This window comes from Felis catus, chromosome D1 (assembly GCF_018350175.1).
Source record: "Felis catus isolate Fca126 chromosome D1, F.catus_Fca126_mat1.0, whole genome shotgun sequence".
Lineage (NCBI taxonomy): Eukaryota > Metazoa > Chordata > Mammalia > Carnivora > Felidae > Felis > Felis catus.
In genome coordinates, this window is record NC_058377.1 from 95,039,770 (window position 1) to 95,051,805 (window position 12,036).

A 12,036-nucleotide genomic window follows, 5' to 3' on the forward strand; every position below is an offset into this window, starting at 1 on the left:
CGGACTGAATGGAATCGTACAATATGTGTTCTTTTTTAACTGGCTTCCTTATTTAAAATATTGCTTTCAAGATTCATCCATATTTTAGTATGTATCAATACTTTAGTCCTTTTTATTGTTGGAATAACATTCTCTTATATGGATAAATCATGTTTGTTTATTAATCAGTTGACAGATATTTAAGTTGTTTCCACTTTTTTGGCTAGTAGATATAATGATGCTATGACATTCATCTACAGGTTTTTATGCGAGCATATGGTTTTATTTATCTTAGGTATATAGTTAAAAGTAGAATTTCACAGTGATAGAATTCGGTTTAACATTTTGAGGTACTGTCAAACTGGTTTCCAATGTGGCACCGCCATTTTCCAATCCTATCAAAAATGTATGAGGGTTCTAATTTTCCTACATTTTTGTCAACACTTCTAATTACTGACTTTTTTAATTTAGCCATCTTAGTGAATGTGAAGTGATATTTCATTGTGGATTTGAGTTCTAGTTCCTTAATAACTAATGATATCAACCATCTTTTTATGAATTTATTGGCCATTCACCTATCTTCTTTAGAGAAATGTCTATTCAAATCATTGCCCTTTTTTTGTAATTTGGTTAGTTGTCTTTATTGTTATTTGTAAATATTCTATATATATTCTAGGTCAATGTACCTTATCAGATATATTATTTGTAAGTATTTTCTACCATTCTGTGGGTTATGTTTTCACTTTCTCAATGGTATCTGGAAATTTGGGTATTGATTTGGGATCATTTTTTAATATCATTTACAGGTATAGATTCTCCTCTAAGAACTACTTTAGTTGCATCCTGTAAATTTTGGTATGTTGTATCTTCATTTTCATTAATCTCAGGGTTCTAATTTTCCTTGTGATTTCTCCTCTGATAATTTAGGAGTCTATTTTAAAATTTTCACATACTTTGAATTTTCCAAGTTTCTGTTTGTATTTTATTTCATTCCTTTGTGGTTTTAGAACATACTTTGTATACTTTCAGTCCTTTTAAATTTACTAATACTTGTGTTATGTTCCAATATACAGTGTATCCTGGAGAATTTCACTCATGCACTTGAGAAGAATGTGTATTCTACTGTTCTTGGGTGGAATGCTCTATAATCTAGTAGGTATATTCAGGTTACAGGGTTTTACAAGTCTTCTATTTTATTGTTGATCTTTTGCCTATTTATTATATCCATTATCAAAAGTGTGGTGTTTGGGGTGCCTGGGTGACTTAGTCAGTTAAGCTTCCACATCTTAATTTCAGCGCAGGTCATGATCTCACTGTCCTGGACTCAGGCCCCTTAAGATTCTCTCCCTCCGCCTCTCTCTCTGCCACTCCCCCACCCGCATGCATCTGCACTCTCTCTCTCACAAAAAAAAAAAAAAAAAAAATGTGGTATTTGAGTCTTCAATTATTATTTCCTCATTTTTCCCTGGTCAGTTTAGCTACAATTTTGTCAAATTTATTGGTCTTTTATAAAAACTAACTTTTGGGGGCACCTGGATGACTCAGTTGGTTAAGCATCCAACTATTGATTTCAGCTCAGGTCATAATCTCACAGTTTGTGAGTTTGAGCCCCACAGTGGTGGTGCACTGACAGCATTGAGCCTCCTTGGGATTCTGTCTTCCTCTCTCTCTTCCCCTTCCCCACTTGCTCTCTCCCTCTCTCAAAGATAAATAAATAAACATTTTTAAAAATACTTTAAAAAATAAAAACCAACATTTGGGGCATGTGGGTGGCTCAATCGGTTAAGCATCTGACTCTTGATTTTGCCTCAGGTCATGATCTTGCAGCTCATGAGGTCAAGCCCTATGCTGGGCTCTGGGCTGAGAGCATGGCACCTGCTTGGGTTTCTCTCTCTCTCTCTCTCTCTCTCTCTCTCTCTCTCTCTCTCTGCCCCTCCCCAACTCGTTCTCTCTCTCTCTCAATAAACAAATTTTTTTTAATTAAAAAAAAAAAACTTTTGTCTTTCAGTTCTGTCCACTTGGCTTCAGGTGGACATTTGAACATTTGAACATTTGTCAACATTTGTCTATTTTGTCTAATATTATTATTGCACTTAGCTCTCTTTGTCACTGTAATAACATCTTTTACCACCATGTTACATTCAACCTATTTGTGTCTTCAAATTTAAAATGTCTCTTGTAGAAACCATACAGCTGGATCATTTCTTTAATCTACCTTTCAATCTCTGCCTTTTGGTTGGAGTATCTATCTATTTTCATTAATGTAATTTCTGATGATTTAAAACTTAAAAATGTCTAACATTTTCTTAATTATCTTCTATATGTCTTATGTATTTTTTATTCCTCAAATCCTTCACTGCATTTTGTGTTTAATGTATATTGCTAGAGCATCAATTATTGCTTTATGACATTATAACTCAAATTAAATATGAAAAGAAAATATTTTTAAAAAACATACATTCACTGTCATGTATACTTACTACTATTATCAGTGTATTATACATTTATTTACATGGATTTGAATTATTGCCTAATATCTATCTATCTATTTATTTATTTGTTAACGTTATTTATTTTTAAGAGGCAGAGAGAGACAGAGCACAAGTGGAACAGGGAAGAGAGCAAATGAGACACAGAATCTGAAGCAGGCTCCAGGCTCTGAGGTGTCAGCACAAAGCCCGACAAAGGGCTCAAAGTAATGAACCACAAGATCATGACCTGAGCTGAAATCGGATGCTTAACCTACTGGGCCACCCAGGCGCCCCTAATATCTTTTTATTTTAACCTGAAGGACTTTCTTTTGTATTTCTTCTAGGGCAGATCTACTGACATCAAATTCACTTTTTATTTATCTGGGCCTGTCTTCACCTTTCACTTCACTTTCATTTTGAAGCATAGTTTTCCTAGATATGGAAATTTGTCATGGACTCTAAGTCTAAAGTTCTCTCTTGTCTAGCATAAAGCAGGATGCACGATTGAAAGCAACTAATGTCTGGGAAAAGACAAGAGCCCCAAATAAGGGTCCTTGCCCCGTTTTTATTGGGATCAGAAGGCTTACAAACATGGCAATGGACATGCACAAAGGGACAATGAATCTGGGATCATTAACTTGTGGACATGAGGGAAAGGGGGTCTTGAAGATACTTGTGGTTAGGCGTTTGGGTTAATACAAAACAAAATCCGGGCACTGGGCAGTGGGGAGGAAGGTTGTTTACAGCGGATAGGAGGCAGCACCTCTGTTTATCTCAGCCAGCCTAGGGGATGAGACAGGGGGAATAACCTCAGGGTTGACAAGGCACCTTTTCTTTTGTTAACCATCTCCTGGCTGCTTTGCCTGCAGCACAGCGGTCCACAGTCCAATTCACCAATTCACCTAACTTGGCCCTATTTTCCTGTGAAAGCAGCTTTTCACAGGAAAAAATTGGGGGTGCTTTTCATAGTACAAAATTGGGGGTGCTTCCACCCTGAATATCTAATCTTCTTTATTTCATGTACCTATGTATTGGGCACCTTTGTGCCGTTTCTATTTTAAGCCTTTGCCTCTCCCTCTCTATTTTGGGGGCTCTGCACCTTCCTATTCCTGGCACCTTTGTGCCTCGCTATTCTCGGGGTGTCTTTGCATCCCCCTATTCTTGGGGTGCAATCTGGTTTATCCACACTTGGGTGTGAGCATTTTATGGCTTTGTATTTCTTTATGCCTTGTTAACCCATTGGTGTAAGCCCGGGGGGATTCCTAAACTTATCCCCCACAGCATTTCGGTTGACAATGTTTTTCTTTCAGCACTTTGAATATGTCATTCTATTGCTTTTTGGCCTTCAGTTTCTGATGAGAAGCCCGCTATTAATGTTGCTGAGGATCCTTTTTTAAGTGATGTTATTTTTCTGTTTTGCTGCTTCTAGATTCTCTCCTTGTCTTTGGCTTTTAGCAATTTGAATATGATGTGCCTAGGGCACAACTCTTTGAGCATACCCTACTTGGAGCATTGAATTTCTTGGATGTCTAAATTAAGTTTTTCATCAAATTGAGGAAGGTTTTGTCAATTATTTCTTCAATTAGCCTTTGTATCGACCCCTTTGTCTCTCTTTTCTTGTTCAACTACTATTATGCATGTTTCTTTATTGGACTGTGTCTCACACATCTCTGGGATTCTTTCTCCATTCTTTTTTCTCTTTGATCTTCAGAATGCATAATCTCAATTAACCTTTAATTGATTCTTTTATCTTATTTTATTATTATTTTAATGTTTGTGTATTTTTGAGAGAGAGACAGAGCATGAACAGGGGAGGGGCAGACAGAGGGGGAAGATGCAGAATCCAAAGCAGGTTTCAGGCTCTGAGCTGTCAGCACAGAGCCTGACATGGGGCTTGAACTCACAAACTGTGAGATCATGACCTGAGCTGGAGTTGGACACTTAACTGACTGAGCCACCCAGGTGTCCCGATTCTTTATTTTTAAAAACTACATCATTTTGCAATTTTATTTTTTAAGTTTATTTATTTTGAGAGAGAGAGAGCAAGAGCAGAAGAGGTGCAGAGAGAAAGAGAGAGAATCCCAAGCAGGCCCTGTGCTGTAAGCAAGGAGCCTGATGTGGGGTCTCAAACTCACTAACCATGAGATCATGACCTGAGCTAAAGAAGTCAGATGCTTAACCGACTGAGCCACCCAGACACGCCATTAAGTTAACTGATTCTTTCTCCTACCAGGTCAAATCTGCTAGGGAAACCTATTAGTGATTTTTTTTTTTCACTTCAGTTACTGTGATTTTCAACTCCAAAATTTTTAGTTTATTCCTTTTTTTTTTCCCATTTTATTGATATTCTCTATCTGGAAAGGCATTGTTCTTAACCTTTCCTTAATTCCCTAGACATGGTTTCCTTTGGGTCTTTGAACATATTCATAAGTAGCTAATTTAAAGCCTTTGTGGTAAGTCTAACTTCTGGACACTCTCAAGGACAACTTCTTTTGATTGCTTTTCTTTTTTCCCCTGTGTGTAGCCACACTTTCCTGTTTCTTTGCATGTCTCCTACTTTATTTTTTTAAACTGGACATTATAAATAATACACTGTGGCAACTCTAGAAATCAGAACCCTTACACCCTGTAGCATTTTTGTTATTCTTCTCGTTCCCCCTATTTAGTGAATTTCTTGGTCTAATTCTGTAAAGTCTGTATTCTTTGTTATGTCTAACCACTGATTGGCATATCCGCTTGCATCCCAGTGGTTAGCCAAGGATTGGACAGATTTTTGTAAATATCTTGAACCAATAAGTCTGTTATCCTTTGCTGTGAGGCTCTGTATGTGTAGTAGTGATGAGGGAGCCAAAGGCAAGTGGAGGCCAAGGCACAAGCCAGCACCTCCCCTCCCCCATCCCAGGGGGGGATATATGTGACATTCCTCAGGCTCTCCTCCCTTCCCAAGAACAAAGGAAAGGGAAAAACAAATGGTTAGCTGATAGAGGGCACAGTCATGCAGGGTGTGAGTCTCCTACAGTTTGTAACTATTTTAATGATTTACAAGAAAAAAGGCAATCTCCAGAAACTGACAGACTCAGTTTCTGGGAGCCCTAACATCACCCTCCCCTCCAGAGTGTTGTGGGGCACAAAAGCAAAAAGAAAATGTAGACAAAATTAAATTTCTCCGTAACCTGCAGCCCATTGAGAAATACTTGAGGCAGAGTAAAACATTCCTCCAGAAACTCCCTACTTTCTTAAGGTTAACGCTTTGCTAGAGGAACCTAAGCTTGACAATAGCTAGGCCTCTAGTATCTTAGGAGTCCTCTTCAGCATATGAAAGTCCTTTTGGAACCCTCCCTTTGCCTTTACTTCCCCAATTCCATCATAAATAATTAGTCACTCCTCACTACCCCAGTGCAGCTCTTTCTGCCCAAGGGTCCTGACCCCCTGATTTCATAACATCAAATTTTGCACCAAATATGATAGGAAAAAAAAAGGATAAAGTAGGCAAAGAGGGAAAGGATTAGGACCTGAGGTCCCTGGGCAGGGAAAGACATATTTTGGAACAATGCCGAGAGTATCTGACCACAGCAAAACCCCCCCCAAACGTAAAGGTTCCTCTTAAGAATGTAACAGACACCACCTACTCCCCATCAGGTTCCCTCAGGAATTTGACAAAATACCTGACTAAAAATAAGTAGACCATAAAACCTATGACCCACAAGGAATGGTATGGCCATAGACCACCCCTCATACAAAGGAAACGAGCCAATCAGGAATGGACAACCCAGAACCCAGAGTTATCCAGCCAATTAAGGTTAGAGCCTGAGAAGAAACAAGGGGTAAGGGAAGGGGAGGTGGAGGGCTGACAGGAACCCTTGCCTATAGTCCTTGGGCATTCACTTTTGAATGTCCACTCTCTGTAAAGAGAGCTTTCCTACTATACTTCCTTTCTAATCTTATACTGTAATAATTCAAGTATTCTTTCAAGAATTCTTTCTTGGCCATCGACTCCAGACCCCCACCATCACTTCAGATCTGCATCAGTGGGGCATATCTTCAGCACTCCAAAAGTTTACAAATGTGCCTTAGCCTTTGCTCCTGTTTAGACAGACCCTAACAGTCAGCCAGAGATGAAAAATTAGGGCCTTCCTCGATCTATTCTGAGTACATGAACAGCCCTAAACATGAGCTTAGATTACAAAATCCCCATAGTTTTTCAAAGCCCCCTAGATACATCTTATTCCTCAGATTTTCCTTTAAAATTTTTGGTCAGTCTCTTGTTTGCCTCAACTGGCATCACTGCCTTAGAAGTTGTGATGTTAAACAATCACCAATGATTATTAGCAAATACCCTGGGGAGAGGGCTCTTCCCATTGAGTGATCTCTGAGTAGGATGAAATAAAAACAAGCTTTGTGGACGTGGTTTTCTCCAGGGAGCTGCCAGGCAGGTCAAATAGTGACAATTCTCTGGGGATAGGGTTTTTTGAGAGGCTCCAAACTCTCTGTCCCCTTCATAGCTGTTAGGCCTTCTGGGCTTCCTAGCTACCATGCTGACAAAGCTACTAGTTTTTAAGACCATTGGAGAGCTAGAAAGTAGAAGATTGGAATAGGGCAAGTTAAAACACCACACACTCATGGTTCTTACTGAGCGTCAACCATTTTTCTTCAACAGCCCACAAGTTTTTGCAAGCCTTTGCTTAATTTCCAGAGTTCTGAAAAAGTTGTGTTAACAATTCTTGCCACAGTTGCTTTTGTGAAGGAGAGAGTTTTTGTGGTTCTTTCTTAGCCATTGTTCTGGAAACTCTTCTCCTAAAGGAATATTTTTAAAAGCACCAGTCTAATTATTTAACTCCTCTTCTTAAAATTATGCAATCGTTTCCCTTGAACTTTCAGATAAAGTCCCCAAAATGACCTACAAAGCTGTCTGTAATCTGGTCCCTCCCTCCCTCTTAGCCTCAAACTCCATATTCTCCCCCAGACTTCCTTTTAATACCTACAGTAAACCACCTTCCCTTGACCTTTTGCACAGACTATTCCTTCCCTTATAACCCTTATCCTATCTTCATTCCACCCCCACTAGGCTAATTTCTATCAATTCTCAAGTCTCCCTATAAATATCACTTCCTGGGAGAGCCTTCTCTGACTCACAGGCTACCTTCAGTCTGTCCAGCAAATGCTCTCAGAACACCCTGAATTTTACTTCATTGTGCTTATTCTAATTGTAACGAAATGTAGTTTGTGTATTTGTTGAATTTTAAGATCCATGATGGTGGAGATTTTATCTGGCTCAGAGGAAAATGTTCAAAAGATACTTGTTGAAACAAATGAATGAATGAACAGAAGAGAAGGAATGCATTATGCAAATATCTGGCCACAAAAGCTGTTCTGTCTTGGGAAAAGGTGATGAGGAAAGGGACAGGAGATGTCACTAAAGCAGCTCTGAACCTACCTACCCCCCCCCACACACACACATACACACGTTAGTGCTTCTGCCAATGTAGCACCTCAAAATATTTATTTTGGGAATTAAAGAGGATTATGCTATTACTGTGAAAATCACTAATCTAAATCCCTCACTTTGTAAATGAGCACACCTATTACAGGTAAGCAAGGACGGGTTATACAACAGTCCTCAATCCAGTCTACAAATCGCATGAGACAACTTTAAAATAACCATGCCCACCAGATCACGGCTCCAGAAATTCAGTCATAATTTGCCTCTGATGTGGCCTAAGGGCCTGGGTATTTTTGGAAAACTCGCTACATAATTCTCAGATGTGGCCAGGCTTGAGGATCATCATTGGTAAAAAGGTTGCTTGTCTTGGGTTGGTTTCTGTCAACCTTGCATTCAAGGTGCTCCAGTTCTTACAGCAAGGAAATGTAGTAAGATTTGGGAAAAGTCTGATAAATGATCAACTTAGAAAGATAGGAACATAAGATGCAACCGGGGTGTGTCTGTCAACCAAAAAACTAAAGCAAAAGTATTCTTCACGTTTAAAATAACAGAAAAAGCTTGTCCCTGGGGAAGATACAACCTGTTTTCTGCTAATGAACTCCAAGGTGGCTTCTGTGGCTGCCGTGATTAATGGGTGACGATGAAATAACCAGTGCTCAGGGATACATGAGACAGCAAAGGATTGTAAGTGACAATTTGCTGTTAAAATTCATCGGCCCCTGCAAAGCTCTTTGATTAATGAAGTGGCTGTGCCTGCCTCTGCTCTGAGGAGGGGGCCGCTGTGGGAGGGAAGGGAAAACAAATTTGCAAGGATGCTCTTGCTAAAGAGGTTCGGCACCCGGTTGCATTTAATCTATCTGCTGTTTCATTACGCAAGTCCCTTCTCCCTCTCAATTGTTCCCGGGCGCTGCCATTAATCACAGACTTCCGTAAAGGAAAGGAAAGCGGGGAGGAGGTACGGGAGACAGAGCTCCTCTTCCCGGCTTGTAGTGGGGGTGAGAATGATGGGTCAGCAGGGGGCTCAAGAGGGAAACTGCTGCTTTATGACCAACCAGAGGAACTTGAAACAGGATTCAGAGTTGAGCCTCAGCAGGCCACAGCTGGATGCTCGCTCCTCCGCCTGCCACTGCCTCCGTGGAGGAAGTTCTTGGTGCAACATCGCCATCTACAGCTGACTGTAAGAACTGCTCCCACGGAGTCCCTGAGCTCCACAAAGTGCCTAGAAATCCGATCACTTGCAAATCCAGGAGCTTTAGGAAGTGCACTGGCCAGGGAGGTAGGACGACATTGGTTTCCATGGCACAGCCTGCCTTCCTTGGTGTTTGGTCCTACAGCACGTCGTCCTGCATCAGGCTACGTCAGTACCAATGTGACTATGGCACAAAGAATGGAATCCGATTAAATCATATGAATGACCCCTTTTTACCTAAAGAAAAACAAACAGTTCCCATATTTGAAATTTACCAAGTCAAAGAGGGCCGCTGCACTGCTGTTGGACCTTTCTTGGAAAACAGTATTAAAGAGTTTCTAAAATAAGCGCTAAAATCTCTTTATGTTGCCATACTAAATGTAAGGAAATTTGTTTTAATGTTATATGATCACACTCTCCAAGTTGCGTTATTTGTAACGTCGGCATACTTTCTAATACATGATGAATGACAACTCTGTATTTGTATAGCCTCTAATTCTAATCTGTCAGAAATGGAAGGAACTGTTTGGAGTCTCTATACCTGTACAATATTCCTGTAGCGTCATAAGAAATTTACAAACATGAGCTTATTTGCACACAAACTTTGGAGCAGTTAGTACTGATATCTCATTTTACAGATAAGAATAATTCAGATGTAGCTCTGATTTAGAATAATTCAAAAGTAGCTCTCCCACAGCTACAACTACTTTTCAAACTTTGGTTCTATCAGCGAAAATAATTGTCCTCCCAGCTTCTGTGCACCTGGCTATTCCTCTGTGAGGACAATGAGGCCAATTTACCAGCAGAGGATGTTGTCCCAGCTTTACGTTAGCTGTGTGACTGAACAAGTCACGTGACCTCTCTAAGCCTCCTTTTTGTTGTTGTTGTTCTCTGTAACTGATGGGGTTAGGTGAAAGTAATGGGGTTCTGGAGCAAATGGACAAGAAAGAATTCTTGAGACGTCTTTGGTGCAAAAAGGTGATTTTATTAAAACACGGGGATAGGACCTGTGGGCAGAAAAAGCTGCACTGGGGTGTGAGGAGTGACTCATTATATACTTTTAAGTTAGTGGGGGTTAGGGATAGCCTAAGTCTCTAAGGAATTTGAAAGCAAGGCTTTCAGAACTATGAGGGGCTAGCTACTGTTAAGATAAGGTTACTTTTAGTCTTTAATAAAACAAAAACATTAAAGAAGTAAGGCAGCCATGAGTTCCTTGAGCAAGGTCACACTCTGCATGCTCAGGGGTCTATCAGTGGGCTGCAAGCTGTAAGGAGATTTAATTTATGTTACATTTCTCTTGCCTTTGTTTCCCTCATCAAAAGGATTCAGCTTTGGGATGCTGGAATAGAAGTTGAACATTTTAAAAAGACACTGAAGCTTGAGGCCACTTAGGTCACAAATTGGAAGTAATGCAGTTACTAAAAGGAATTCAAGCCACAAGTGGACGATTCAACCATTCATAACACAAGGCACTGGTCATCCGTGGACCTCCCCCCAACCCTCTTCTCCTCTCCTTTGCTTTGGGCAGTAGGCCAATTATTGACAGGTAGAAGTGGCTTTCCATCCTTGTCTTTGACATGCAGTAGAGGAGAGAGCTTGGCTTTTGAATTTGATGAAGTAAAGAGCCTGTCCGCCTTCCTACTTCATGGCATTCAAAGAAAGCTTACCTGCATGCTGTCAGTACATGGCATACTTCTAAGAGAAATGCACATCAGGATCAGGGTGTGGAAAGCAACTACACCCTGGAAATGTTTAAGCAAAAGAAAAGAATATTCTAGGAATCTTAAATAAAATTTTTTTATAATCTTTTTAATAAATCCACCTTGAAGTAGGACATGGTTGACAGCATTTCCCCAGAGTATTAAATATAGCATTCAAACCAGAAAATTACTCTTTGATTTGTCCTGTAAAAAGATAAATGTCTACTCGACTCTGCTCTATCCCAGTGCAGACGTTGGTTTTTAGCGAAACAATCTGAGCAAGTCTCCCTAATGAAGCAACACAGCACATAAACACAGTAAGCACATGGCACAGGAGAGCCCTTGTCAACCAAATGTGGCACCCCAGAAGGCCACCCACAGCTCCCAAAAGCAGGGTGTGCACGCCAGCTTAACAAGGTGGCTATGCTATCCCAGCACACCAGCAGACACAAAGCCTGAAAGCAAATACACGTGGCAAATGAAATCTCCAGCTAAGGATGGAGCAGAGGCAACAGCTTATAATTCACTGCCTCAAGAGCTACTGAAGTCACTACCATTTCAGCTTTGGTTAAAGACAGCTTTCATAATGACAGGTGACTGCCATCTGTAAGACCCTGCCAGACCGCATATGCTTAATAATACTCTCTTATTTTTATCCAGTGTTTTACAGCTCACTAGGGCCACTGCATGCACAGTCTCATTTGATTCTCTTAACAACCCTATTAAACAGGTGGTGCGGGTACCCACTTGAACTGGCCGCATTTTGCTTTTCACAAAGATGCTGTCAGGTAGCAATGTATATACTGTTCATTCAACAAGCGGGTATGGAGAGCCAACTCTGTTCTAGGCAAAGGCAGGAGGTGGAGGAACACAGAGAAGGAGAGTGCAGAGGTGAGTCAAATATGGCCTCCATATCAATGTTTTTAAGGAATTACTAAATCTCAGGAGGAGGCAGATGCGTAAACAGATAACTCACTACATCTGGACAAAGCTGAGAAGGAGGTTCACAATCTCCAAGAGAAATACAGAGGAGTGGTGATGTAATTCTGAATGAAAAAAGGAATTTTTTAAGTATGTTTTTCATCTTAATTCTTAGGTGGGGGGAACGTTACGTAATAATTAAGAAACCGTATGCACTTTGAGTTTATAGATCAGTTAACAGGCTTATGAAATATTTTATTATTGATAATTTTCTTAACAGTAACAACACCACCTCCAGGTAAGATAAAGGGGAACATAATTATCCTTATTTTACTG

General features: G+C 40.2%; 1 long non-coding RNA gene across 3 annotated transcripts in view; it reads right to left on the minus strand.

The window, feature by feature from the left end:
• The window catches only part of LOC109492102, a 1,189,585-nt gene that overhangs the window by 531,155 nt on the left and 646,394 nt on the right, over positions 1–12,036 (minus strand). The window lies entirely within an intron of this gene.